The sequence below is a fragment of the Geospiza fortis genome, unplaced genomic scaffold (assembly GCF_000277835.1).
Source record: "Geospiza fortis unplaced genomic scaffold, GeoFor_1.0 scaffold10, whole genome shotgun sequence".
Lineage (NCBI taxonomy): Eukaryota > Metazoa > Chordata > Aves > Passeriformes > Thraupidae > Geospiza > Geospiza fortis.
In genome coordinates, this window is record NW_005054326.1 from 2326125 (window position 1) to 2334523 (window position 8399).

The 8399-nt window shown below is 39.5% G+C and overlaps 1 long non-coding RNA gene across 5 annotated transcripts in view; it reads left to right on the top strand.

Moving 5' to 3' along the window:
* The window catches only part of LOC115947870, a 184991-nt gene that overhangs the window by 170383 nt on the left and 6209 nt on the right, over nucleotides 1–8399 (top strand). For all 5 annotated transcript variants that reach the window (XR_004081723.1, XR_004081725.1, XR_004081724.1 and 2 more), the window contains one exon: nucleotides 1651–1773. This is a non-coding gene — a long non-coding RNA (uncharacterized LOC115947870). The remainder of the gene's footprint in view (nucleotides 1–1650; nucleotides 1774–8399) is intronic.

Sequence of the window (8399 nt, forward strand, 5' to 3'; positions counted from 1 at the left end):
CCATCACAAGGAGATGCACTTAGAACCTGGTTTGCACTGCATTTGAATAATGTGTCCTTTTACATTTTTCATCCTGAAAATTTGTAACTTAAGGGATGCAAAATCAGCAGTACTAACAACTCATGCCTCTCAAATATTTTCTGTAAACTGAATGCTTAATATTTATCCAGTGACTGCTCAGAGACCAGCACAAGGCTATATGCCACTTAAGTCCTGAGGTTAAATGTTACTTCAATGATGCATAAAATTTGTATTGACCATCTGCCCAGCACTGAGTTGAACCCATTAATGAATAAGCCTCACAGTATCACTGTGAGATAGGGAATTATGATCTCCATTTAACAAGTGATAAAACTGAGCCCCAAGGGTAACCACTTCAAGTCCTGCAGGAAGTGTGTAATAGAACCAGTAAGGAAGCCCAGCTCACCTGACCTGCTGTCCTTCCTACTTGGGCACCCCTGCGCCTGGTGTCCTTTTCACCATGTTCTGTTATCCGCAGCTGTACACTCTTTACGCACAGTTTCAACCATCAAATTCTGTTGCAAAGAAACTTAAATCACAGCTGATGTGACCTGTGAATCCTTCTTGTCGATAAAGAACAACATGAGACACAAGGCACAAAGGCAGCACAAACAGCACCAGATGGCCTTCAGAACTGGAGCAAGTCAACACAAAGTGACAACAGGGAGAGCTGTTGTTGTGACCTCCCTTTCTATTTTTTTGCCTAATGTTGAGAGGAAGACTATGCAGATCTTTCTGTAGTACAGAGAGAAGCTGCTGGTAGAGGGCAATCAGTGCTTTGCCTTTTGTAATCTTGCTCAACATTTCTTTGATTTCTTTAGTAAATGTCAGGTCACATGCTTGCATTCTAAAGCTGAAGTATAAATCATCTTCTCAAGTGACAGAAACTGTCATTTTTCCTTGCAAAGTATTTTTCTAACTATGTCTTATGTAACTGTTACAGTTGTTGACATTTTTCTTAAAAGCCCTATTGGTTTGACACTCAGGATTCAGTATAAAGCTGTAGACTTGGATAGAGAATTCTTCTGCCTTTGTTTGTATCTCTTTTCCTTTCCCATGAGCTGAAGAAAGAAATATTATGCAACTCTGAGTCATGCTGTAGAAAGGTGTTGTATTTTTAATATCATTAGAATTTTAAAAGGAGGAGAAAGATAAACCTTAGCATAGGTGAAACCAAGAGTTAATATGCTTTAATTATAGAAAGTGGCTATTAAATTTTGATGGGATGCTATGACTGATACTTCAAATAAAATGTTGATGTGGTGAAGTTGAGAGTGTCAATAATGAGTTGAGTACTAGAGAAAGGCAGTTGATTTTTATGGAAAATATATCTATAAAAAATACATGTTCCTCAACCAAAGATGTTCTTGTGGAGATATCCACAGGAAAGAATCAGAGAATAGACTTCTTCTGTCTGTCTTGGCTTGTGTCTACAAGAACACAGCCCTATAAAGCTGTTTTGGCACAGATAGAGACTGAAAGTACTTGCCCACATGAGATGTTTTACTGTGCCCAGCTTAAGGATGATACTGATTCCTGCCCAGCTTAAGGGTGATACTCTAGCATTATTAATCAGCTTTCCCTGCTCTCCCATGCATGCAGAAAAAACTATTGATACATTCCTGACAGGTCTTTCTTGGAAGAAACAGCTGCAGAATGTGAAATCAGTTGTGTGGAATTCCTGTTGGCAAGACCTTTGACCCTCGACTTCTGCTGGATCCAGCTGAGTGATCAAAGAGAGAACTTTTGCAGGTATTTCATGTCTTCACCTGTACTAATCTCACCTTAATGAGAAGGAAATTATTCTGGAATAATAAGTTTAAGAAATACTTGTGTTCCTTCTGAGGGAATGCTACAAGGGTGATCTGGAATACCAGGAGCTTGGTCTTGAGTGGGCTCATTAGTTCTACTGCATCCAAGTCCAATGTTTTAGTAAATTTTAAGCAAGCTAGAGACCATTATGGTAAATGCAGGGTATTTTAAGGCACATTTAGGACTCTGAAGATACACTAGATGTCTGTACTGACATAGTTTTCATCTCTCAAAACCAGCATCTGAATTGTTTGCTTAAGTGTCCTGTGGCTGTCGAAGAATAGTGCTGATTCTAGAAAGGAAAGTCAGGTCTTGATCTAAACATCTCTTCTTTATAAAGAGATGCTGTCTAACAGCCTTCACAGCAAACAGTTGAACTCAATACAGACACCTGCTAGAAGGGGCACTGGTCCCTGTTAAGAGGAGTGAAAAGTGCCCTCCTCATTCCCATAACTAACAGCCAGACTCCTTACTGAGTTTAGAGCAACCCTGGCATCTGTGGCATCTTGTGATCATGACTTTGGGGTTTGTAGAATCCCAATTCCCTTCCTGTCAAAGCCAGAAGTAGGAAGTGGTCCCTGTGACACAGTGTCAGTTAAATGATCTTAGCACTGAAGCTTCTCAAAGCTGGTTCATGGGCATTACAAACTTGTTCTCCTCAGAACATAGAAGAGGAACACAATATTTTGTAGGTGAGGAAGTGCAGCACAGCTGTGAATACTTTAAGATGCATAACCTCAACAGATAGGGATAGATCTTTAGAAGTCTTCACATGGGTCAGCTTGTAACATTTCCAGGGAGACTGACAGCTGAGTTGCACTTTGCCTTTGAAAAGTCTGGTGAGTTATTTTAGCATCTAAAGAAGCCAGAAGAACTGAGCTTATTTTTCTGAAAACTTGACCCAAGTATTTGCTCACAATCATGAAAGAAATACGTGGTCCAGTTGGTACATTAATGCAGCTGACTTAAATTTCTGCATACCCAAAGGACCTTCCTCTCTCCCACCTTGCTCACTTCCCAAATATTTTTTTGCTGAGTACTTGGAAGGCAGTGCAGCTCTTCTGTGCTAATTAAATCTTTCTTTCTCTTACTGCCAGCTGTAACAGAGGGAAAATCCCAATAGGACTGTCAGAGAGTCCTGTTGTGCTCATTAGACCATACTGAGTCTGGAACCCTGAAGTCTCCAAAGGCTCACTGGATAATCTCATTTTAAGACCTCTGTTGGTACCAGTTATTTCAAATAGCAAACCACTGTCAAGTCTCAGGAATCTGCAACAGCAGGACTCCCCAGTCATTGGATAAAACAACCTTAAGAGAAGGCTCAGAGCCCCCTTCCAGTGCCAAAGGGTCTCCAAGAGAGGTGGAGAGGGACTTTGGATAAGGGCCTGGAGTGACAGGACAATGGGGAATGGCTTCCCACTGACAGAGAGTCGGTTTAGATTGAACATTAGGAGGAAATTCTTCCCTGTGAGGGTGGTGAGGCCCTGGCACAGGGTGCCCAGAGAAGCTGCCTCATCCCTGGAAGTGCCCAAGGCCAGTTGGACAGGACTTGGAGCAGCCTGGGATAGAGGAAGGTGTCCCTGCCATGGCAGGGGATGGAACTGGATGAACTTTAAGGTCCCTCCCAACCCAAACCATTCTGTGATTCCATGATTCAATACCCCAGGAAATCTGCAAAGAAAAGGAGGAGAACTGAAATTTTTGGCTGGAGCAAGAAGTCAGAGGGACCATTTCCAATTGTTTAAAAAGTTTTTTAAAGGAAAAATATTTTTCAGTGGCAAGTTTTTTGAATGACTGAATACACTCAGAGCTCAGTGTTTGGAAGGCCTGGAGGAACACATTTTGATTTTCTGATGGAAGACTGCAGTCTTTGGCCTCTCAATATTAAGAACATTGGAGCCTGTTGATGTTTCTGAATTGAACTTTAATCAATCTCGAAAAAAGGACTTTAATAACCTGAATTATGGCCCCCAGTGCTAGATCTTTGATATCAGAGTGAGCCTAGCAGTACTGATTTTCTCATACTCAGCATTTCTTCTGATATTTTTTGCCACTTGTTAGGAATTTGTATTTTAAGAAAACTTCAGTTTTGGAAGTGCCTTTTCCCAGCCATTTTTCTGTATTTAATGGAACCTTTTTACATCATTCACATACATTTTTCCTCATTTTGAAGCAAATTTTTTTTTAGGAACTCCTGGATTCCAAAATCTAAAAATGGAAATTTTGTTCCCTCTCCAAGTATGACACAGCATTTGTCAGTCACACCAGATGGGGAAGATGAGCCAAGAAAGCAGCATAGATAGTCAACCAATTTTATTTTTTCATGTTGATGTTCTGTGAGGAGGCAAATGTGCTTTTTGACTCAATATATAGCGTTTTAAGTCCTGGCTTGTCTGTTCAGAAGAACTTAGAGTTGGTTTTAATAAAACAGACTGGAGAGATTAGAAAATTCAGAGCCTTTCTGAGAGAACAACAAATACCTGAAAGGAGTTGCCTTCATTTTTGGCCAAGAAATCTGATGAAACGCCCCGTGGCTGAAAACAGGATTTTCCTTTAGTGCTCTTTGTGCATTGTGGTTTAATTTGCTGCAGAAAAGGTTCTGTACAGTGCTGATTCTCCAAAGCAGATGGCAAACAATGATTAACCAGTTCCTTCCAACTGCTCACTCATGAGCAGACACCAAGTTGAATTCATACTGAATTAAGCTTTTAAAATATCATGTATTTATAAGCATAAATGTTCTCATCTAAATGGAAAGTTTCCCAGAATAGTGCACTTGGGGCTGGAGGGATATCTTTAAGCATATTTCTGGTGGCAGAGGGTATGAAAAAGTAAATGCTACTAGAATATGATTATAGTCCTTAATGTAATTTAAAGTGATCCCATTGTAAGTGAATAGTGATGCACCAGGGCAGGACCTCTGATCCATGTGCATTTGCAGGCCTGTCCTAAGTGTCTTGTGTGGCTGCTTAGGCTTACTATCCTGTCGAAAGCTCCTTTTAAGATTTGAGTGGAAGCACTGCTCTAACAGTAGTATCAAGGATTTTAGATTTATGGCATTAAGAGCTAATGGGAAGCACATTTGCTGTGCATTCACATTCTTAAGCTGTTCTACTCATGGCACTTCAAGGCCAAGTGAGGCCTAGGATAGATGAAATTTTTAAAGAAAAAAAAAGATAGAAGCTTTTAATATCGATAATTTGAGAAATGGTGTAAATACTGTCATCAGTGAGATTCTAATGAAACAGCCTGGGGCAGCTGTGTAGGAAGCAGCTCTGCAGAAAAGGAGCTGAGAGTCCTGATGCTGAAAGCCTCAAGTTGGAACAAAGGAAATTCCAGTCAGATACAAGGAAAATCTTTTAACCAAAGAGTGGTCAAAGGCTGGAAGGGGTGCCCAGAGAGGCTGTGGGCTCTCCATCCTTAGAGGTGTCCAGGATTCAATTGAGTGTGTGCCTCAGCAACCTGGTTAATTAGACCTGCTTTGAACAGGAGGTTGGGCTGGATGCTTTCAGGGGCCCGTCCAACCTGGCATTCTTTGATTCTTTCACAAAGGACTAAAAAAAAAGTATTGCAAACTTGGACCACTGAAGGACCAAAAAGGAGCAACTTAAGTTGCTTAGGTGGAATTAATAATGCTGCCCGTTCACCTTCTGGGATCAAAGAGTCAGGGGGTTATGTAATGAATAGTAACCTCAGCATTTTTCTGTATGGCTCTGCCTAAAGGGAAATCACAGCTTTGCTACATTATAACAAAATTCTTACCGACTTCAGGAAGCTCTGAATTCTGCCAGCTTGAATGGGCATCACTGGAGGGTTCTTTACTGTCAGATAATGTTTTTAATGTAGAGAGAACCTCAGAGAATAGTTCTGAGTTTTTCTGAAAGTGTATTTCACAAGATCAGACTCCTTTAGCATATACACATTAAGTTATGCTAGTTTTGGAAACCAATAAACAAACAAAAGGTGTTTCTCTCAGCTTTGTACCTGTGTTCCTGGCAGCACAAGTATTTAACTGAGTGGCTGAAATAAAGAGGGAAAATTGCATGGAAGAAAAGCTTCCCTGGGGTCACCAAGTAAGAAAGTGTTTCCAAGCTTTGCAAAATGTTGGCCAGCACTGCCATTTAGACAGCTCATCGTACAGAGAAAGACTGTGTAAAAAATCTGAACTTTATCATATGAGCTTGCTTACACCCTGAAAAAGCCTGGTTTTTACAGCCAGGATAAAACATACAAACTGCAGTATAAACATACAGTGCCCTGGTAGGGTGTATGTTCCTTTACTGCATTTCTCACAGGGGGGAAGGGGTTCTGACATTGCTTAGGCTGGCTTTATGCAATGGCACTTGGCAGCAGAGCATAGAGAGCCCTGGTACTGTTATGTTTGGATGATAAAAAATGTCCAGGATATGTTTCCTCTTCTTATCTAACAGCCTGTTCTACTTCATAATGTTGTATATGCTAGTGACTACAGCATTTTTAATTGTCTGGATTATGTGTGCGTACAGATAATGATAAATGCACACCAGAGTCTACTTGGCCCATAAAAATTTTATGCAACTCTGAGGAAAAGTTACTGTTATTAAAGAAACATTTTTTAGTACAATACCAAGGTGCCTGTTTCAACAGCCCAGCCTTAATCCTTTCATGGACTCAGTGTTTTGGATGAGTGCAGGTCTATGTGTAATTACAAATTTTAAATGGTCCACGAATATTTAAGAACAAAAATACTGCCTGTGCAGTAGAGGTTGATTTCTAGAAAATAATGGCTACAGAACCATTTGGTAATTTTCTACCCTGCCCTTCCAAAAGAAGTCTGGATCTAAGAAGTGTGTGTCACATGTTATTGCCAGTTCCAATGTTTGGCATTTGTGGTGATTTTATACTAATATTGATAAAATATTTATGCTTTTCTTCCTCATATGTTTTAGCCTTCAGAACTTGTTTTCTTGGCATTTTTTTCCCTGTAGTCCATGAGGGATTTTTACATATATGTAGAAAATCTGATATATTTGTCCAGTAGCTGGAGCATTAAAAAACAAGAAACATAAATCTTGCCGTTCTGAGGAGTGGAAATCCTGCTTTTAGGATTTGGGAAGAGTTTTTTTTTTAATGGAACACTTACATGCTTGTATGTGAATCCATTACATGACATAGACCATGGTTAGCAACAGCTTTTGTGTGTCATGGCTCAGGTTCCCATACACTCCTGACAGTTCATGCATATTCATGAGATCCATGACATTTTCCTGCATCTGCTCTTATCACAGATTTTGTTTCAAAGCAGCACTTCATTGATGTAGTGCACTGACACATTTTACATATAATTGCTTTTTGTCTGCTTGCATGATTATTTTGTGACACCTAGTGGATAAATTGATAGTGGTGCTGACTTAAATTGCCTCTGTTTTTTTTTTATTCTGCTGATAAAAGTTCTGGCCGGGAAACTCAATTCACATCACAAACACATAGACTCTCTTGTTTTCTAGTTTTCTTCTCTTTTTTTTTTTTTTCTCCTCTTTAACTTTGCTTATGGAATAACTTGCTCATAGGCAGGTGAACAGATACCCAACACCAGTCTTGAGGAAATTCCAAGAGTCCCAAAATAATACAAGGTAGTAAACATTTTAAAATGTCATGCTATTGTTTAGTCAGGCTCCCTGTGCAGTCTGGGATCTTCACACAATAACTTTTTCTACTGTATTAACTTTTTTTGAGGTGTGCTTCAAGCATGCAGGTCCATTAAGAAAAAAACGTGCACTACATGAAGTTGAAAAAGGTTGCAAGAAGTACTTATTTCTCTATGAGGACTCCTAGAAATATCTGTTCCTCTAGTGTTCTTAGAGAATGAAGTCTGATAAATAATTAAAATATTAATCTATACGCACAAAAATATTTTCAGAATATTTACATCAAGAGTCTGGAGATGCCTTAAATGCATGACCTACTTTCACAACTAAGATATGTCTTGTGATGTATATCTTAATTTACATGTCATGGATTTTGTGCCTAAAGCTTATTTCTGCAACAGGAAAATATTGAAATACTATCCACTGTGTTTGCTACAAATGCTGTGAAATAGGAAAACAGGTACTGTTATATGGCTCTTATCTTTTGTGTTGATAAGGGGAAGGGAATCAATTATTTCAGTTGCACCAAGTCTGCTTGCTGTATTTCTCAGTTGATACTAGTAATGTGCATGTTTCTGTCTTCAGAGAAGGTTTAATCTGCTCCTGGCACCACAGATCCTAAATTCTGGAGTCTGTCATCCCTGGGCAGGCACAGAACAATAGCTTACATGATAGCCAAGATAGAATTTAGTAGGTTTTAAACAGGAGCTGAAAGGATCTGTAAGGTAGATGAATTTGGAGCTAAGAGGTTATATATTTTTCATATGTGGGGAATTGGAATGGAGTTGTGCACAGGACACCAAGAAATTGATTCTAAACACCATCTACAAGATTTTAGGTTTCAGCTTTTTATTCTTCAGAGAAAACGTGCTGCATATTTTGACTCCCAAGAGGCTTCACAACCAGAAAATGTAATACTGAACTGTGTTTCTAATGCAG